Here is a 19164-nt window from a genome sequence, read left to right on the forward strand (position 1 = left end):
GTACGCCATTTATAAAGGAAATAACAAAACCATTTAAAAAAAGTTTTCGGAGGTGAAATATTTCTGCTTCTGAATATTTCTCTCTGAGTCTGAAAGACTATTTTCACCTCCTTCAGGCAGATGTAAATAAATCACATGTCTCTTCACTCAGCTCTATTTGACCACTAAGAGCTTTAAGTGATTTTCTGGGCAACTCAAAACCTTCTAGTGCAGATTGGAAACTGAGAAAAACCAATCATGCTTCCTAATGTAAGTGGAAAAATAACCATAGAAACAAAGCAAACAAATATAAAACCCTATGAATAGTATTACTACACAGGGAAGAATCTTGATGAAGTGTGAAGCATGATACAGGGCAGCTTGCTTGGGGTTTTACTGGTATGAGTGGTATGCCTCTTAGTTTATTAGCCAGGAGTAAAAATAAAAAGCCTCTGAGGTGAACAACAGGGAATTCAAGTCACACTTTAAATATAGCCACAGAAATAGGGATTTAATTTAAGTGTTAAAAGTGATCAGGTTTTAGAAAAAACAAATTGTTTCTAGAACATGTCTAATGAAATTCATCAGCTACTTAGATACTTAGACATACAGTAAACATTCATGGAAACCCACTGGACATGTAATTTGACAAACAATATTTTGTATAACTAAATGTATCACCATACATTTAATTACTTGGTAAATCCAGATCACTACATGTGATAAGACAAGATGTTCCAGGAAATTATTCAGGAAAGTTAGAGAAGATTAAAACTTTTGCAATAAGATATTTTTACATGCAGATAAATATGCACATATGACCACAATTTACAACAATGCCCAACAATTTTGTGTGTCTCAGCTTTTAAAGGACCCTAAAATGGAGCCCATTTCACAGGATAAATATTTAGTCTACTCAAAGCCACTTTCAGAAGTCTTAGAATGGGCATCCTGAAATGTGTATGGCCATCATAGCATGCCATTTGTTTTTAATCCTGCTAATAATTTACATATTTTTCTGAAGTCTCACATTCAAGCCACAAGTTTGCGGTCCAGTCACAAGTACAAAAAATAAGCAATAGAATATTTTAAGAAAAATAAGTACAGAATGTAAATGATACAGGTTTTCTGAAGAGAACCTGGCACTTGAAAGATGACAGATAAATGCCCTAAAATGCCACAACATCAGTAATAAAAACAAATTGGGGATATGTATCACTATTTCACATTTTCTTCTCTTTTGCAGACTCAGCCTTAACCATTAATATCTTCAGCCCTGCATATTTAATCATCTTCTGATTTTCATGTGCAATTGTAGCAAAGGTATCACACTTAAAGTAGAAACTGACCCACTGGGAACTGGACCAGAAACTTCTCAAAGTGACAAAAAGATATGACTACCATTGCCTGGGATAAATAATTTAAAAGTATTTTTAATTTAAGCTGCTGATGGAAAGAAATTTCTGATTATGAAAATCCTCAATTCTTTCTGGCTTGTGTTTTATCAACTTTAATAAAAGAGATAAAAGTTATTTCCATCTGTTCTGTCAGTGTCAGTATTAGGTATAGGGACACACTAACCATGCTTTAATGGAAGGCTACTAAAATGGCAAATTCCAATCCAGACATGCATTACTATGAAATTTGATCTAAACTTTCTCATTGTCTTAGCCTGCCTTTCCTAAGGAATTTAGGAGCCATTCCCCTGCCCCTTCATCTAGTCAGCTGTATATCTGGCATACAGCACTTGGCTGCCCGGCAAGAGGAATAAGAATGCTGCTTTCTGCTCAACAAAACTTGACAAAAAAATCGCTGATTCACTTCATCCCTGAAAAATGTGTCCCATTTTTAATGCCTTCTCAAGGGTTAGGTGTCCACCAAACTCAACAGTCTACCCCTGTAGGCTTGGCTGTGAATTGCACTGGAGGTAGGTGCCAAAATATTTTATGAGCTTGTCTCCCATTGCTTTAGGGCAAGTGCAAACTAGTCAAATACTCAACTTTTTAGTCCTTTCTTTCTGTGTCCTAACTTTTTGCCAGCATTGGAGAGAGATGAGCAAAAGATCACTGTAGAGGAACAGATCCTTAAGAACAGCCGCAATTTACGAGTGTCATGTAGTCCACAGAAACCTAGGCTGCTCAAAAGAATTCACAGACATTACGGAAAACACAGCATCTGTCTTAGCGCCCTTAAGGGAAAAAGAAGCTCCTACAAATATTACTGCAATATTTAGAGAAATAAAATGGACCTGGACAGTCATTCTTCACAGCATGGGAGAGACTCAAACGAAAGGGAGATGCAATGGATGTTAAATTGGATAAATTAGCCAAACGTGTGCATGCAACAGAAGAAGGAATAAGCAACACTAAAGAAAGGGAAGCCGAAACAAAGAGATCTATGAACTGAAACAGAGTGTTGATTTTTAATGTTGAACAAAGCAGGAAGATTAGAAAACAGAAGCCATTGTGCTCTTTCTGAAATTGAAAGTATAGAATTGGATAATGTGATGCTTTTGGTTCAAATTTTGTTCAATTACCTTTTTGAGCATAATAAAAAAGCCTCATCACATAGCCTAAAGGGCCAAATCTGAGCTCTACTGAGACCTGACAATAGTGTTGAGATTGCAAGATAAAAGATTGTATTAGTCAAATCAGGTAATACTGACATGGGGCAAGAATGTCTGGCAATCAAGATAAGCAATTGCTCTGTATCCAAATCTGACTAGTAAAACCCTACAAACACAGAAAGAGTAAAACCCTTTCAGAGGTTCATTGGTAAGAAGAAGACTAGAACATGCAGTGAGGTATTAAACTATTCAAACACCAAAGAAGCTCCTAAAATTATTCATAAGATTTTTGAAATTCTGGAGAATATTAATTAATCTCTTTCAGATCATTGAATCAGTTTCATACCTTCAAAATAAACACTGAAATATAGGACAGTGTTTAAGAAAAAAGTTGTATATTCAGTCTGAGATAGGTGATTAAATTGTCTGTCCTTTAGGAGTTGTGTATCTGCTAGAAGTATATTTTTAAAGCAAGCATTACTCGTTGGCATAACTACACATAGCCACCTAATTTTTTCTTTCTTTTTGTGCTGTGAATAGCATATTGCTATTAATGTTCATCTCTTTGCCATCCTACTGATACAAGGAATCATTACAATTTCGTATTTTTCCCATTTGTCTTCTCCTTTGTTTCTTCTTCTTATACTGCAAAACCAAAACTAGTTACTGACTTAATGTGTGGGAATCCAGATTGTGCCTAATCAACTCTATTAAAAGATAAACTGCTTTTGCCTTTCCTTAGCCTGTCTCCTTATATGGCATTAAACTGTTAGAATACTCTACTAGGATATGAGATTCAGTGAAAAATAGATTTCCATTACTATGCTCTGCACTGCAGTCATGACCAGACCTCCAGGGTTTCAGTTGCCCTGAAGGAAGGTAACCTGAACTCTATTGTTTTGGGACTTTTGTATTTGAAAGGTGGGTTTACCACGGCTTTACTATGCACTTCGGCAGAGTTTCCTAGCCTACTACTTCTCACATCATGCTGGGGAGGATCACATTGCAGCTGGCTCCAGGCAAACATCTTTGGCCAAGTGAAGCACTTTCCCCTCTTCTCATTTTTGATGTGAGCCTGCCAAAAACCAGTAATGCCATGCAATTTCTAAAGCTAATGTTTTATTTAAAGAACAACACTAACAACCAAACTACAGTAAAATGACTCACTAAATAGGGGAAGCCTCAGAAGCACTGAGTGAGACAGATTGAAGATGTTTGGAAACAAATCAACCTCCTAACCACTAGGTCTTTACAGTGTTTACCTTTTTTCCATACTGTGTTGAAAGTCAGCATTTTTCAGTTCAAGGAAAACTCCAGTCTGTCTCACTACAGACCTTCCTTATGACTTTTCAGGAAAGTCTTACCTGGAACTCCTGCGACCTGATTTGGGACTGCTTCCCTTTTTAGATAGGACCCTTTTTTTGAGTATCCCATTTTCTCTCTGCCAGTACCTACACTCCAGAAAGTTTTCCAGAACCCATCAAGCTCATTTGGACTACTACGGAAGTAATCTTTCTCTTTGTCCCACTTTTCAGGAGAAAATGCTTCACAAAGTGCATTGGCTAGGACAAAGGTAAACAGAACACTTTCCTAGTCCTCTGCACAATGTTTTTAACACCATATAAATGAGACAGCATCTGATGCAATATAAAATGCTTGAATTAAATTGAAATACCATAATTGCCTAGCACTGTCTGAAATTTCTATTTTGAGAGTCTGTATCACTCAAAGTCACATCTTTTTCCTCAGCCTCTCCTCCTTCCTGGAAAGCTCTCCTACACACACATGCATGTTTGTTCCTTTTCTGTCTTGAGTAGCTGCAGCGTTGTGATTGGTTTTCTGTTTCTCACTCATCTCATGTTTGTTGTCTTTTTAGGGGTATGTGTGCTGAGTCACTTGTTGCCAGTGTGCCTCCATTCCTTTTCTGGCTTTCATCGATGTCACCCTGTTCTTCATTCCGTCATGGTGATCACTCTCACAGTGAGCTGAGCTCTCTCTGCCATTTGGAGACCTTCCATTAGTGTTATGATTCCTTCTTCTGCCCACCCAAAACCTGAGAATCATCTGCCCTCTGTGCGAACCTCACTTTTGACCTGCCTTTTTGAAATCCCAGGAGCTGCATGTGGTTGCCAGAAATCTGACCTCTGCAATGCAAATATTTGCTTGAAGATCCATATTACACTCACAGCCAAGAAAGAAGTTGGCAGATGAGACCAGCTATGAATGGCTCTATGCATTGTTATATAATATGAAAACCAGTTAATTTAAAAATTAGTCTAAATTTAAGTCACACTGTTGGCTTTAACTTTGCATGCCTCAAATTCCCATCTGTAAGCTGCTTGCTGCATAACAAACTCTTCTGAACTCTTCTGAGAGGTATTTTGATGATACAGGAGGGTTGCCTATAGATATGCTCCCAAGGGTAAAAATAATTATTTCTCAGTGCTTGGTTTATTCAGTGTATATATATAGCCTTGGGCCATGGGTGAAAAGAGAGTAACAAACAAACAAATAAACAAATATTGAATACTTAATTAATGAACACTGCCCAGCCTGTGTAGAGAAGGGGGCAAGAATCTTGTGGAAAGCTCAGGCAGGTAGTGGTCATGGAACTAAATACATCATTGACAACAGTTTAATATGTCAGTATGTTAGCATGTTAATAAAGCCAAATACGTTAATAATGACAACTAATAACACCAGGAACTGAACCGAGGCTGTCCAGGCTGCTGTAACTGTGGCATTACCTAATGTAAAGAAGAGTGACTAAAAATTCTGGTAAAGTTGTTTTAACACAGCTTTTGTGTAAAATATCAGAAATACATAAAGGGCATGAAGACAGCTGGTTTTCCTCATGCAGGGTTGGTCTGTTAATAATCCATGATGACACTAAACAAACTCATCCTATGGTAGACTATAAAAATAATGGTAAAGTAACATTATAATATTGCAACTGAAGTTAATACCTCTTGAAGAAATCAATTCAAGCTGTATTATTATTTTGACAGTGACTAGTTTTGGCTTCCCTGTTCTACCTTTCAACAGCTTATGAGAACTAATCCTATTTGTATAAAAAATTGTACATATTATGGTATTTTTGTTGTTATTTTGTGTAGTAATTGCTGACATATATAAACTTGTAAACAGCAGATATTGTATTTTGATGAGAGCAAAAATACATGATCCACGAATTACATCCTTACTAAGATCCACAAAATTTAAGAAAGAACAAACTATTTTTACTAACTGCTTGTTTGGAAATAGTCATTAGAATATATATGTGGCTTAGAATACTCTATTATTTCTCACCATTACCTTTCAACTTTTGAAATTAATTATTTTATAATACTCAAATAACTTTTTAAGAGTTTTCATGAAAAAGGAAAGCTTTTAACTCCTCTAGGAACCATTCTCAGTCTCCACAGAGCTGGATGACATTTTCTGTCCCAATTTTAATCTGTATTAATAGGAATTAACTCCAAATCCTTCTGTCAGGTTGGCACATACACTCTGAATCAGCTAAATAAACTGGAAGAGAAAAATCTATATCAAGATCTAAAATTACATGAGATATTCCACTATATTATACTTGACTGAAAAACAGCTAAATTTCATGGTTCATTTGCAGCCATTATTGACAAAATTATTTGAATGGGAATACTTATACAACTAAATTAAGCTGGGTTTGGTCCATTATGATAGTAGTTCATGTTGAGAAATTAAGTTATTTTCTTATCTAGAGTCAACAATGAATGTTTTGAATCAAATGGTTTGGGCACACGATTACTAAATATAGTGACTGTTTAGTTGGAACAACAGTGATGAAAGACTAATTGATAGACGTTCGAATTGTGTCAGTAAAATATCAAAATAAGCTTCACAAATTGAGACAATTACTTCAGAATTAGTGAACCATTCCTCCTCTTTGCAAAAGAATATGTAGTATTAATATACTTGCCAGCTAATCTATGTGTTACCAGTATGACAGTAAATGTCAGTAAATGTATGACTCAAGTAAAATATGGGTAACATGGAAAGCTCTAAAGGCAAATCCACAGAGAGACAGAGAGAAAAAAATATATTTATAATGAAGAGTTTGTTCTACACTGAATTATGAAAAAGAGCTGTATAAATTTTGGACAACAAGTCAGCTGAATTAAAAGACTTAGGTAAGAGCAAAATGATAAAGCTAAGTAGTTACTGTCACATACGGAAAATGGAATTCAAGCAAAAAATTTTATTCGTATGCATGTATTACAAATGGAATTCTGTAGTGTGAATTGTTATAGCTCAGCTACAAAGTTGTTGTAACCACTGGACTCTGCCTAGCAGGCTGCTGCTCCCTGAAAGCTCAGCGGGGGTTTCCTAGGGCCATGCGATCAGTCGCATCCCGGAGTCCATTTCAGACAGCCCCACGACCTGGCTCCGGCAGCCAGCAGCGTTACAAGGCAGTGGATGGTAAAGGAGGTATTGAAGGGTCTCTCATGAGGGTGGTAAGATGGCTTTATTCACGTCTTGTCCCAGCGCCCTCGGTGGCAGAGAGAGAACCCGGGGTCTGGGTGCGGGGTGGTTTTGTCAGGGACTCCAGGAGGTCCCTGGGCGGGGCTGCGGTACAGGAGCAAATAGGGAGAAACCGAGGGAGTGGCCAGGGCTGGGGCAAGGAACAGAGGGAACATCACAGAATCAGGGGGTTAACAGGCTACCACACAAAGTCAGAATGTTTTGGTACATTACAAATTTTATTCCTGGAGGTGATTTTGTCCATATAGTTATTGAAATAGTGCCAGGACAGATCTAGCCATATAATTATCTAGAACTTTAGCAGCAGGTAGCCACAATAAACTATTGTAAAGACTTTTGTAATTATACTCTCCTTGATACCCAGAACGAGATAACGAAGAAAACAAAACCACCTCTGAGTCGAAAGGTGAAAATTAATGAAATCCACTTTGTCAAAGTGTGAAAATTTGCCTCATGGGGAATACAGAAGTTACAATGTTGTTCATTGAACATCCTTGCTGTTCATTCAGAATACTGTGGGTTTGTAAAGGCAAATGTAAGCATAAAATGTACTGCTCACATCTACACTGAATATTCACCCTGTCTTCCCTAACCTCCCAGGTGCATTCTCATCTGATGTGAGTCTGGATAGCTCTTTGTTGACTCCAAGTTCTCCTCATTAGAGGCTTCATATCCTCATCAGTAATTTCCAGTGTGATTCCCAGAATAATAGGCAGTGCTATGGGCATCAGTTTTTCAAGCACTTGAAGTGAAATTTATATTAGTGTAAACATCCAGAACACTCTTCTTTGCAGTGTTCAGTGTCTTTCTAGGCCCTTGGAAGCAAAAGGGATGAGACAAAACAGCAATGTGCACAAAAAAAATAGACTCTTTTCCTGTAAGTGGATGTTGAAAGCTGAAAAGAAGGTAAGCCAGGAACAAAATGTAAGATCAGCTGTGAGGACTGTAGATATTATTTGGAAGGCTTCTGTTTCCCAAAGCCCTCAAAGCTTTATACAATGATTTTATGCGGATGGAGCAGATTTCACCCAAGGGGAGAAGCCAGTGCAATGCATGGCTTTCCAAAGAGTGTGCATCAGCTTTGCAAGCTAAATATCGCTTATCAATTATTAACATTCAGGAAAAGGTGACTAAAGTCTATCTGTGATGCTATAGTGAAATTAGATGAGAACTTAAAAAGCACTTAGGATAAATAATAGATGATTAACATGTCATATAAATCAGTGTATCGTGTTATTTTAATTTGTTTGCTTTTTCTTCTTTTTCTTTCTTTATTCTAAGCTTATATCCTTACTCGTTTGATAATACTGTTCAACTTCATTCTCTTATGTGTTAGGGGTAACTTCTGTTTTATTTTTGGGCTAAGGTAGACTATAGAAGTTAACAAGAAGATTGCTAAGTGTTGTAATGCTGTATCATTCTATTTCTGACATTCAAAAGATAAAGAGCTGTATGTTACACCTGCCTTTTCCTTATAGGTACCTGACACTGGTCTATTAATAAAAATGTGTGCAATAAATCTATTCACTTAATTAAATACCTACTAATAAAGATTGAACTATGATTTAATAAAATTTTAAGAACAGGATAGATAATAATAATAACAATAGTTAATAATTACATTCAGTAACCCAGGAGAGGTTTATGCCTCTTTCTTAAAGATGAATGTATATTTTCAGTGATTTAACACAATATTTGGTAGAAGTTTTCTTATTTCATAGATCTGCCAATCTCCCTCACTTATTTTCTGTCTTACCTGCCCTATCATCCATAGCTGGTGGTCAATTTTCTTTTATATGATGTAACTCGTGTTTGACAATCCTGAAAGAAGAATGTACAGTTACCTAATAATGTAAGTGCCTTCCCATCAACAAGCAGAGCCCTGGCAACAGTGCACTACAGAACAGCACAGGCTCTGTCAATAGCTTCCAAAATATCCATGTAGTTTGCTATTGCAGGTGTGCAGACCTAGAATCTAACAGTTAAAACTCCCTGTTGACACACTGTTGTATCTCTGTGACACCAGGATTTAAGATTTATTTCTGCTATGGCATCCCAGGTGCTTGATTCTAAGTGACTGTGGGTGACACATAGGCAGAAGTTCTGGTGCCCACACTATTCCTTTCCCAGCCTTAAGAACTGGCTCATGGGAGCTATAGTCCAGCTAAAGAACTTGGCCAAGGAAGAAAACGGAATCATTCAACATGTGAATTGCCTTCCTCATGAGCCTCTATGATTGTATATTGTAGTTAATTTTTTTTTTTTTTCCAGCTACGATTTCCTAGGAAAAAAATACACAGATAATAAAATGCAGGCATGTCATATATATGTGTGCATATATATATATATACTTTTTTTTTTTTTTTCAATTCAGAGAGGGAAAAATCAGTTGTGTAACAGAAATACTCCATGAAATTGGAATAAAAAATGCAAAGTCTGCACCTATCCTCAGTGGGGTCATAAACCACACTCACTTTCTCAGTGTTGGTAGAAATTTTATGCTTTCATTCATGACTGTCTTCCATAGATCTGTTCCCACAGTGCAGGGGAAGGATGTTTGATTTTCTCATGATGCTGTACTCTGTTGTTATTTGTTTGTTTCTTATTGGTAGGATGTAAACAGAAGAGGAGTTTCTTTGATGACCTAGATCAAGGTTCAGACATCACACAGTAACTGACTTTGCACATCTTTTCCTTGTCTGTGCACGCTGTTAAATGTTCAGGCTGCACTAGTGCCCAAGCTTTTCAGTGTATGTGAAAGAAGTCTATCCTGATGCAACTTTAATCCCAGTCATGATGGACATATAAGTGTTGATTGAGAGAATGAATTTCATGTATATATGGAGTGTGTTTATGCATCAATATAAAATTATTGTAGGCAAGTCTGCAAAATTTAAAAAGTTTGTCTAAACATACCTTAGTTAATGAAGCATATAAAAATCTGGAGGACCTTTTAAACTAAAAAATGTTGCAAAATGTGAATTTAACATGAATGAGATGATTGATATGTAAAGAGCTTTAAATGCTATAAACTCCAAGTCCAGCTTTTCAGCTTCATGCAGCTGAGAAAAGAAAACTATACGGGTGTGCTCTAGCTTCTTTCAGTGACTCAGAAACTAGGATAGGATTCAGAATTTGCCTTTACAGCTCTCCATTACTTGCAATTAAATGCTCCTAACTTTGGAACTGTGAAAAGTGTAGCCCAAAGCATGACTCCTGACTTTACATTCATCTTCACAAGATTTATGCAAAACCCTAATATAAAGCGTTGTTGGTATGTGAGGTTCCCATTTCAAAAGGGCAGAATTGAAAAGTAGCACCTACCTGATCATCAGTTGACACATTGACGGACAAAAGCCAGACAATTGATTACAAAGCTCCTGTATAAGTACAAACAATATCAAAGTTCACTTTATTTCTTTCAGATGTCTTTATACAAAACTATAATTTCTGTTTAGATGACTACTACAAGGCTGTCATGGGTTAGCATAACTCTGGAAGTGATCTTCTTGCAAAGAGATGCTTACGGCTTCCTCTATGACCTAACAGAACCTATCAGCTGGCTAGTTTGAATATTGACAATTTTTTAAGCCACTTAAAATTTCGACCGCCTCTGTGGTCCACATTTAAGAATGGACAAACCCTGGGAAAGCCTCTCTTGCTTCTGGCTTTGGGACAGGTAACTGGGCTCAGCTGGTACAGGGCCCAGCGGGCCCGGGCTGGGCCCTGCTCAGTCTGGGCCGGGTCCAGGCCGGGACCTGCTCGGGCCGGGCCCGGTTGGGACAAAGCCATCCTGGAGCTGTGCGGTCCTGTTCCACCCTCGGCCCCCCACAGCTCTGCTACATGCAGATGGCATGGCCTGGTTCTCACCCCCACCTTGCCAGTGTGGCCGAAGATTCAGCTGAAGCTGCCCCGCTGTCCGGCAAAGATCATGTGACTGACAGCGATAAGCGAAATTCCAGCTGCAAGGCCCGGGTAACATTAACCCTTTTAGTGCTATGAGTTTCCTCCAGAACAGATAAAGTCTGCAGACATTAACTAAAGAAAGAAGAGCTGAAACCCTGAGGGAGGAGAAAGAGGAGATGCTTAAAGCTGAAATTCTGTTGTAAAGCTATGGTGGTGATAGACTATGATATATCAGAGTACCCATTGTAATTTCATGACAGCATGGGGGGTGAAGGGTTCAAACTGTACTTGTGAGCAAAAGCACCTGTGCTGAAATAAGCAAATGCTGAAGCAGCTGTCATTTGATGAGAAGTTTGAACAGGGAGAGATGGAAGTGATGAGGACCCTTTTGCTCCAATCGGAAGGAGAAAACCTCTGTTCCTAGAGATGCTCCCAGAGACAGTCCTAGAGATGATGAGGACCCTTTTTCTCCCAGGGAAGGGGGAGGGCCTCTATTCTTAGAGATGAAGATGCTCCCAGAGATGGGTGAAGAGAACCTTTGTTTTTGAACAGCTCAACCTTAACATGGTATCACAGTAGCTCAAGATTGGACCCTCAAAAGCAGTTGTGGGAAAAGCTGTAAGTCGGGGGAAGGGACTCTCACATGCGAGCAGAGAACCAACCCAGGTGGCTGTCTCATGATACGGAAGCCATGAGAGAACTTCTTGTGGAGATTTCTCTACAGCATGAGCAAGAGAGACTCCTCTCCCTAAGTGAACTAAGCAAGGTTATTATGGAAGTGGTAAACTGACTGGACATCTCAAGGGTTGTTGTTTTACATTGTCAGTGGGAGAAGGGAGAAAGGTGGGGGGAGGAGAAGCGTCTGAAGCTGTGGGGTTTTTTTTTTTTCCCTTTTATTTCCTTTCTTCTAGGTCTGTTAATAAGCTTCTTTACATTCTTTTAAGTTTTGTGCCTGCTTTGCTTTCTCCTAATTCTTATCTCACAGAAAGTAAATAAGTAAGTCATAATTTGAACAGAACCACTACACTAAATTGGTGTTTCTGCCCAGTTCAAACTGAACCCGCTACAAAGGCTTTAAAATAAAATACTGTTTTTAGCATATTCCCCATGCACAGTTGCATATTGCTTCTCTGATTGGTTTAACTTAAGACAAAGTTAATTAAAGTGGGCAGATGAGTGATGTGTCCTGTTACAGCGGGGATACTGTAACACGCATATATCAACCCAGGAGTCCCGTGGAAAAGAAATATATATGTGGACAGATTCTTGCTAGATGTTTCAGAGATGTTTATTTCTCCAGCCACATGGCCGGAGCTCTGCCGAGGAACTGAGGCAATCACGGGACCCGAGGGTCCTTGCCCGCGCAGGGGAACACAAAACAACCAATGGGGAACGAGGCTGAGCAGGGGCAGGGAAACCCCGTGCCTCCCCCCAGGGCCCCTCTCCCAGGGCTACATGGCAGGGGGGAGGGGCCCCAACAGTGTCCTGGGATGAGTTTCACTTTGAATAGGTAACTGCAGCTGTTTATGGCTTGTTTGTGATCTTGTTTGAAGGCCACCAAGTTTGTTGCATCTTGTTCTTTATGAGTTTTAATATTCACTTGCAGTATGGAAGATTTATGTTAACTTGAGATAGTCAGGTTTAAAATACTTACAGGACCCCTCACAGTAAAAACCACTATTTTCAGTATTTTTGTATTCCATCCTGATAGGTTTTTATGTTTTCAACTCACCCCAGCTCCAAATTTATGGGCAGAGACATTTTGTTCTTCAAAGTAATTAGCAAATTCATTGATAACATCTGTGTCTATTTTAACAATTTATTTTCAAAGCTGTTCATTTTCTTTTTCCTCTCGAAGATTAGTACCACTTGATAAGGTTATGATCTTGCATAGATGGTAGATCTAATTGTCATTTGCAACAAGGCCTCTTTTATCTCTTTTCTAAAGAGACTTTAAAATGGATGCAGGCATTAATAATTCACAATTTTAGGCCTCTTTGCCAGAATGGAATAAAAACTGCCTTTGAATTCAGTAAGAGAAGGTTATGTTAAGTTACATGGTTATTTCTTATTCAGATGTATTTAAAATGTTTAAAATAGATTTATTATTAACTTCTCAAATAGGAAGAAGGAATAAGTATGATTTAAACAATGAATTATTAGAATTATTATTATTTCAAGGTTGAGAAACCTCACAAGGTTGTAAATCTCCATTATCAAGAAGTTAGACCTTCACCTTCTCAAATTACTGCTACATTGACCTAACTTAGAAACATTTTTGCAAGTCAGCATGAACTTTCAGCACAAAAGGAATAATATTTATCATTGTTACCACTATATATTTTTAAAACACCTCATGAGCACATAGTAATACTAATTAATCCTTACATTGCCCAAAGGAAGAATGATAACTGTGATTTCCATCTTTAAAATGAGGAACCTGACTGTATTTTCATTTATGCTACCATAAATCATAAAGCCTTCTGCTGAAGTGAATGGAATTGCACTGCTGGGAAATCAACAAGAAATTGGTATCAGATATAGGGAAAAATGTAATAAAGGGGCTAAGTGCTTTCCTAAAAGAAAGACTTGGCTTCAAAGCTATCCAGAAAAGTTAGTGAATCCTGCTTTTTAGCCTAATACTTTGACCATTACAAAGCACTGTCTTCCAATTAAAAAAAAAAAAAAAGAGGTTTTTGAGATTAGTAACACAACACTTAATTGCAACTAAGTGTGATAGCTGTTCTGCAATAATTTTATGTGTTTAGTAGTTCAGCAGATATTTTTACTTACATATTTCTGAGAAAGTATAAAGCATTACTAAGAATGCTTACGAGCATTATCTATCAAGGACTATGGGTGGTTTGGCTGTTTCACAGTATATTTAAACTACAGGGTAAATTCTTTATGAGTGATATTCATAGAAAAGTTTGGGTTGGAAGGAGCCTTTAAAGCCCATATAGTCCAACTCCCTGCAATGAACATGGACATTTTGAACTAGATCAGATTGCTCAGAGCCTCTTCCAGCCTGACCTTGAATGTTTCCAGGGATGGGGTAACCACCACTTCTCTGAGCAACTTGTCCCAGACTCAATCTACCCGTGTTTAGTTTAAAACCATTATCCTTAATTCTTTTCCTAGAATAATTTTTTTTAAAAATCAAAGAAAAAATTTTTTTAAGGATTGATATCTCTGTTTAATCTCTAAGCCTTGACTGAAGGTAGCTGCTATCTGATTACTGTCAAACTAAGAGGACTCAAAGCACTGTATTTTCCAAAGATGGTTGATGGTAGTGAAGACTGATGTTTTTGGGGACTGTCATCCTCTTCTGGTGAGCTTTGATATTCATTGTTTAAAAATATAATTGGTTTTCAAATAAAGTCACACAATGGTGATGGGTTACAAGCAAAGTCAAGTTGAACTAGAATGGGGAGTGGATCCATCAAAAACATATACAGAGACTATCTCATCTGTACAAACCTCTGTGGAGATTTATACAAGTATCTTTGAAGAACAAATAAACACACAGAAAAATCTATATAGCCCATACTAAAATCTGCAAAGTCAAGTTCACTGCTGTTTTGACTTCTGATTCATTCTACAACCAACTGATGATGTGATCTTGAACAAAAGACATCCTTAAACTAAGCACAAGTCTGTATTTTGACTGCTGAAAATGATGAATACAGATTTTGAAAATGGTGAATATTTAAAGGATGCTCATTTCAAGAATGATCCTGCACACCATTACACAAGCATACACTTCAAATACATGCTTGTGGCTCCTGATTCCTTCTGTGGCTGTCTGGAGGGGAGAAGCAGCAGAACAATTTTTTGTATCATGAATTGTCATGTAGTTCATAAGGATGCTACTTTAATGCAAGTCTGGGAAGACCACACAAAAAGGGGAAAATGTCTGTGAAAGACCCACATTAAAGCCTAGTAGTACACACATAGGACATGAAGGGAGAAGGAGAGATTTAAATATATTTAGTAATTATTTTCTATTTATTAATTCTTTGAGGCTGTCAAAGGTTCAACCCTGCTTGTACTTTTAATGGGACTAGACTACCTCCTACTTTAATTTGTGGCAGCAGCACAATAACCTTTATATATGGCTACTTTTTGTTTATAGCAGGAACTTCACATAAGCAACATCAGACACCTAATGAGTGGAAAAAGAGAGGGGAGTAAATGCCTCAGCCTATTACCATGGATCACATGGCATGGCACTTTCAAGTCCCTCCTCTCTGTTTACACTGAAGGATAATTTTAATGATGTATGCTTCATTAAATATTCATTAATAAATATAGCAGTATATTGAAAGGTTAGATTATTAGCAGCCACTATTTCACTGATAAAAGACAAATCAATGCACGCATATATATTTTCTTTACATTTAGCTTCTCAACACCGATGTGCGTACCACATTAGATGAGACCAATATCCATTCCCTTCAGTGTTATGTTTCCAATAGATGTCATTATCAGCTGTCTCCTTAGAAACTTCCAGAAATTATGCCGCAGTCAGTATTTAGGTTCAGAGAAGTTCCCACTACCAACGCATAGACTGTGTATGCTTTGTAGTATGACTGGTTTTATCCTCTGCAATTTTTAGTTTGTCTTCATTTGAAAAGGGTCAATGCAAAATCAGAAGATACATGTATGCTTATGGTTTGGGAAATTTGATACCATAGTCAAGTTCATATGTAGATTCAGTATGAAATCTCTGGTGCATCTTTGTTTTCCTTTGTTGGGCTGAACACAGAGAAATGGCTTATGTGGGAGTTCTGCGTATGAAACTCTCAGCACAGAGGTGGGAAAGGAGCCCCAGGGCCCTGCCCTGCTTTCCACCAGCCTACAAGAGATCATATGCCATAATTTGAGGCATGAAGATCATATGACTGAACTGGTCTACTGTGCTGTTGAGTGTGATTTTTCCCCAAAAAAGCATGTGATTTGCTAGAGTTACTGCTGTGGTTATTAATCTTAGTGCAGAAAGAAAGGAGGCAATTTAAAGACAGTCATCTAGGACAAAACGAAGGCATCATTACCATGGTTTCCACATGGGAAAATCTTGTTCTGACATATCATTATGGTTTCTAAGAGGACTAGAAATATTCATCTTCTGAATATACTTTTTTTCACTGTTGTACTTTGCAGGAAATATATCCCTGGTAGGGGTGCTTTGGCTACTCTTAGATTTGCCAAGTTAACTACAAGCCTTGCATAGCTGACTCTTCATCTGTGTCTTTTTGTCAACAGCTCTGGCAAAATCCCCAGCTGATGCAACTTGGCCTATCTCCATGCAAGTCAATGGACACCAGCTGAGAATTTGTCTCTCTCAGTGGCTTTGGCTGCATGTGCAAATTCATCGACCCAGTGGAGATAATGAATTCAGGCACTGATTTCAGTGGAATTTTTTTCTGGATTCTTTATCAGCAAGGTAGAGAACACACCAGAATTTTCTCTTGGCTTTCATCTTTAGGGAAAATATTTTGGAAAAATCAGGAGAGCTGTAGAGCTTTGCTGCTGTAGCTGTCTGCAGAATTAAGCTACAGTACAGTAACTAAAGGATATGTATGTGTTTGAGCAAGCATGGCTTTAGCTGGGTCCTTCAGCTGCACTAAATATCTGAATATGGTCTTCAGACAAATGAACACAAAAAGGTGAAATAGTTGTTAGAAATATCTGATGGAGAATATAATGGAAAACTAGACAATATATTTTAATATGATGTCTCCTGCAGTTCTTCTACCCATTAGACAATGAGGTCCAAATTGCTGATGAACTGGTGCTGCATTCAAGCCTGAGTATGTGTCAGCTATTTACAGTGTCTGTCTGTGCTACCAAATCAAATATTTTTTCTTAAGGAGACCAGGTGGCAGCCTCTGTAATGTTCAAAGGCCTGCCTATTTGGAGTTTTACTTCCACACTACAAACCTCTTGCTATCTAGGGCAGGGTACATGCAAGCTGCCCTGAACATGCTAACTCACAGGATGTGCCTGAGAAGAGTTTAGGGGACTACTCAGTTGACCAGGGCCAAGACAGTGCCAAGACTCCAAAAATGAAGCAATATTCACTGCACTTAGATGGCCAGGAACTCCTTGAATTGCTGATATAATCAGAGCCTAAGGTTCCAAGCCCACCAGAGATGAAATATGGGGAAGGCATGTGTGGTTGTCACTACTGAAGCCAGAGCAAGACTATTTTCGAACATCCGTGGTTCTGAACTTTTCTGTCTGTGAACATGTTTAAGTGCTCAAAAATCACATTCTTTGCTTAAATACTATGAAAGATTGAGTTGTCATTTGACTTGATTTTTTTTTCCTTAATCCTTTACTCCACAACATTCATTCCTAGTCTTTTTTTATAGGGTAAAATCACATAATTTTTATTTCTGTGTTTTTATCATGAATGGACCTAACTACCAAAGTAAATAGGGTGTGGAAATCTTCTAGTTTCTTGGTATATTTCACAATCCTATGACACATTAGTTACATCTTTCTGTTTGTTAGCAGGACTTAAAACAGGTCTGAAAATGATTTTTAAAGAGCTAGTTAAAAAAGGGCAATTATCTTCTGCCCTATAAAAGAAAATATCTATAAAATTTTCACCTTTAAAATTACTACTTCACGTGTTCAACTCTCTCCAGACACTTTAAAGTCAAATGTCCTCATTAGCCAGTTGATTGCTGTATGGATATTGGAAGACAGCTTTTGAAAAGGTGGTGTTATTTGCAGACCTTGACTTGACAAAGGTTGAAAAATACTGGCTCTGGTTCTAAAAAAAAAAAATAGCTTCTGGGCTGGATCTTTGTAAGCATCTGAAAATTATATTGGATGCTTGTAAAGAAGCTTCTCTGAAAGCCTTTCATTTTTAACCTTTTCTTTTTTTCTGTTCTTTTATTTGTTTTGGTTTTGTTGTTTTGGTTTTTTTTAAGCTACACATGCAGGTTCTTTCAGGAGCAGGGACATTCAATCCTACAGATGTTTGTGAGTTTTTTTCCATTATTTACTTGGCTTCAGTATTTTTCCAAGTACCAAGGTACTTTCAGTTTAAAAATGAGAAAAAACTAATGTTGTCAGGATCAATAAATCAACAACCAGGAAGAGTCACTTCCTATCAGGGTTTCAGAAGTGCTTCATGATTTTCCAATCTCCTGTCTGTACTAATCATCTCTGATGTTTCACATATGCATGGTATATGATGCCAGGTTTTAAAACATAGCTGAGGAAGAAAATAAGGAAGAAAGGGAAGGGAAGGGAAGGGAAGGGAAGGGAAGGGAAGGGAAGGGAAGGGAAGGGAAGGGAAGGGAAGGTGAATTATCTGTTGATAACTATATAACATCCGATTATATGTGTTGGTGGACAGGATCTCTCAGAAGTCAATTAATGCCAGACACAGCCTACTAGTTGACAGATATATAAACAAAAAAAAAAGCAAAGCCCACCCCACTTTTTTGTTGCATATAAGTGTATATGTGTGTGTATTTTCATAAATATATTAAATAGTCACACAGTAGTCAATATTCCAATACTGTTACTTGTATTCAGATCAATATGTAAATGAGAAATGAACAAACCTAATATATCTTACTGGCTTAAAGCTGGGGATGCTAGAAAGCTGCCACAAATACTGCTGCCATCTGCAATGCAGTTGCTGAAAAGTGCCGTCATTTCCATGGGAAGAGAAACTGATATCATGCCAAGTTCTCCTAGATTGTCAGCAAATCACTTGACATTACTTTTCATTGCACTAGTTAATTTAAAGTACAGGTATTATTAACAGTACTGATGGTTGGTTGGTTGGTTGGTTGGTTGGTATTTTTGTTTACAATCTTAAATGGTTTTCTTAACAGGTTTCCAGGTTGGCATGCGTGTATTAACTTTGAGTGTGGTGGGATATGGCAATGTAGCAACAATATTAATTTTATCTGTCCCTTTCATTGCAGTCAGCATTGCTTTAATGAAGTATTCACAGTCTACATGTTCTTTTTTTTCCAACTTATTTTTATGTTTATTTCAGAAAAGTTTATGGATAATGTGTTACTTGTGATGTTTGTTTTTCTTGATGCTTGAATAGGAAGACAATATATTGTCAGCTTTTTAAAGGTGAGTTCTAACTCCAGAGCTTTTTGGGAAAGCTTGAAAATGGAGAGCAGAAGACTTGAAAAGTGGAAGGCAGAAAG

This window comes from Corvus hawaiiensis, chromosome 26, assembly GCF_020740725.1.
Source record: "Corvus hawaiiensis isolate bCorHaw1 chromosome 26, bCorHaw1.pri.cur, whole genome shotgun sequence".
Lineage (NCBI taxonomy): Eukaryota > Metazoa > Chordata > Aves > Passeriformes > Corvidae > Corvus > Corvus hawaiiensis.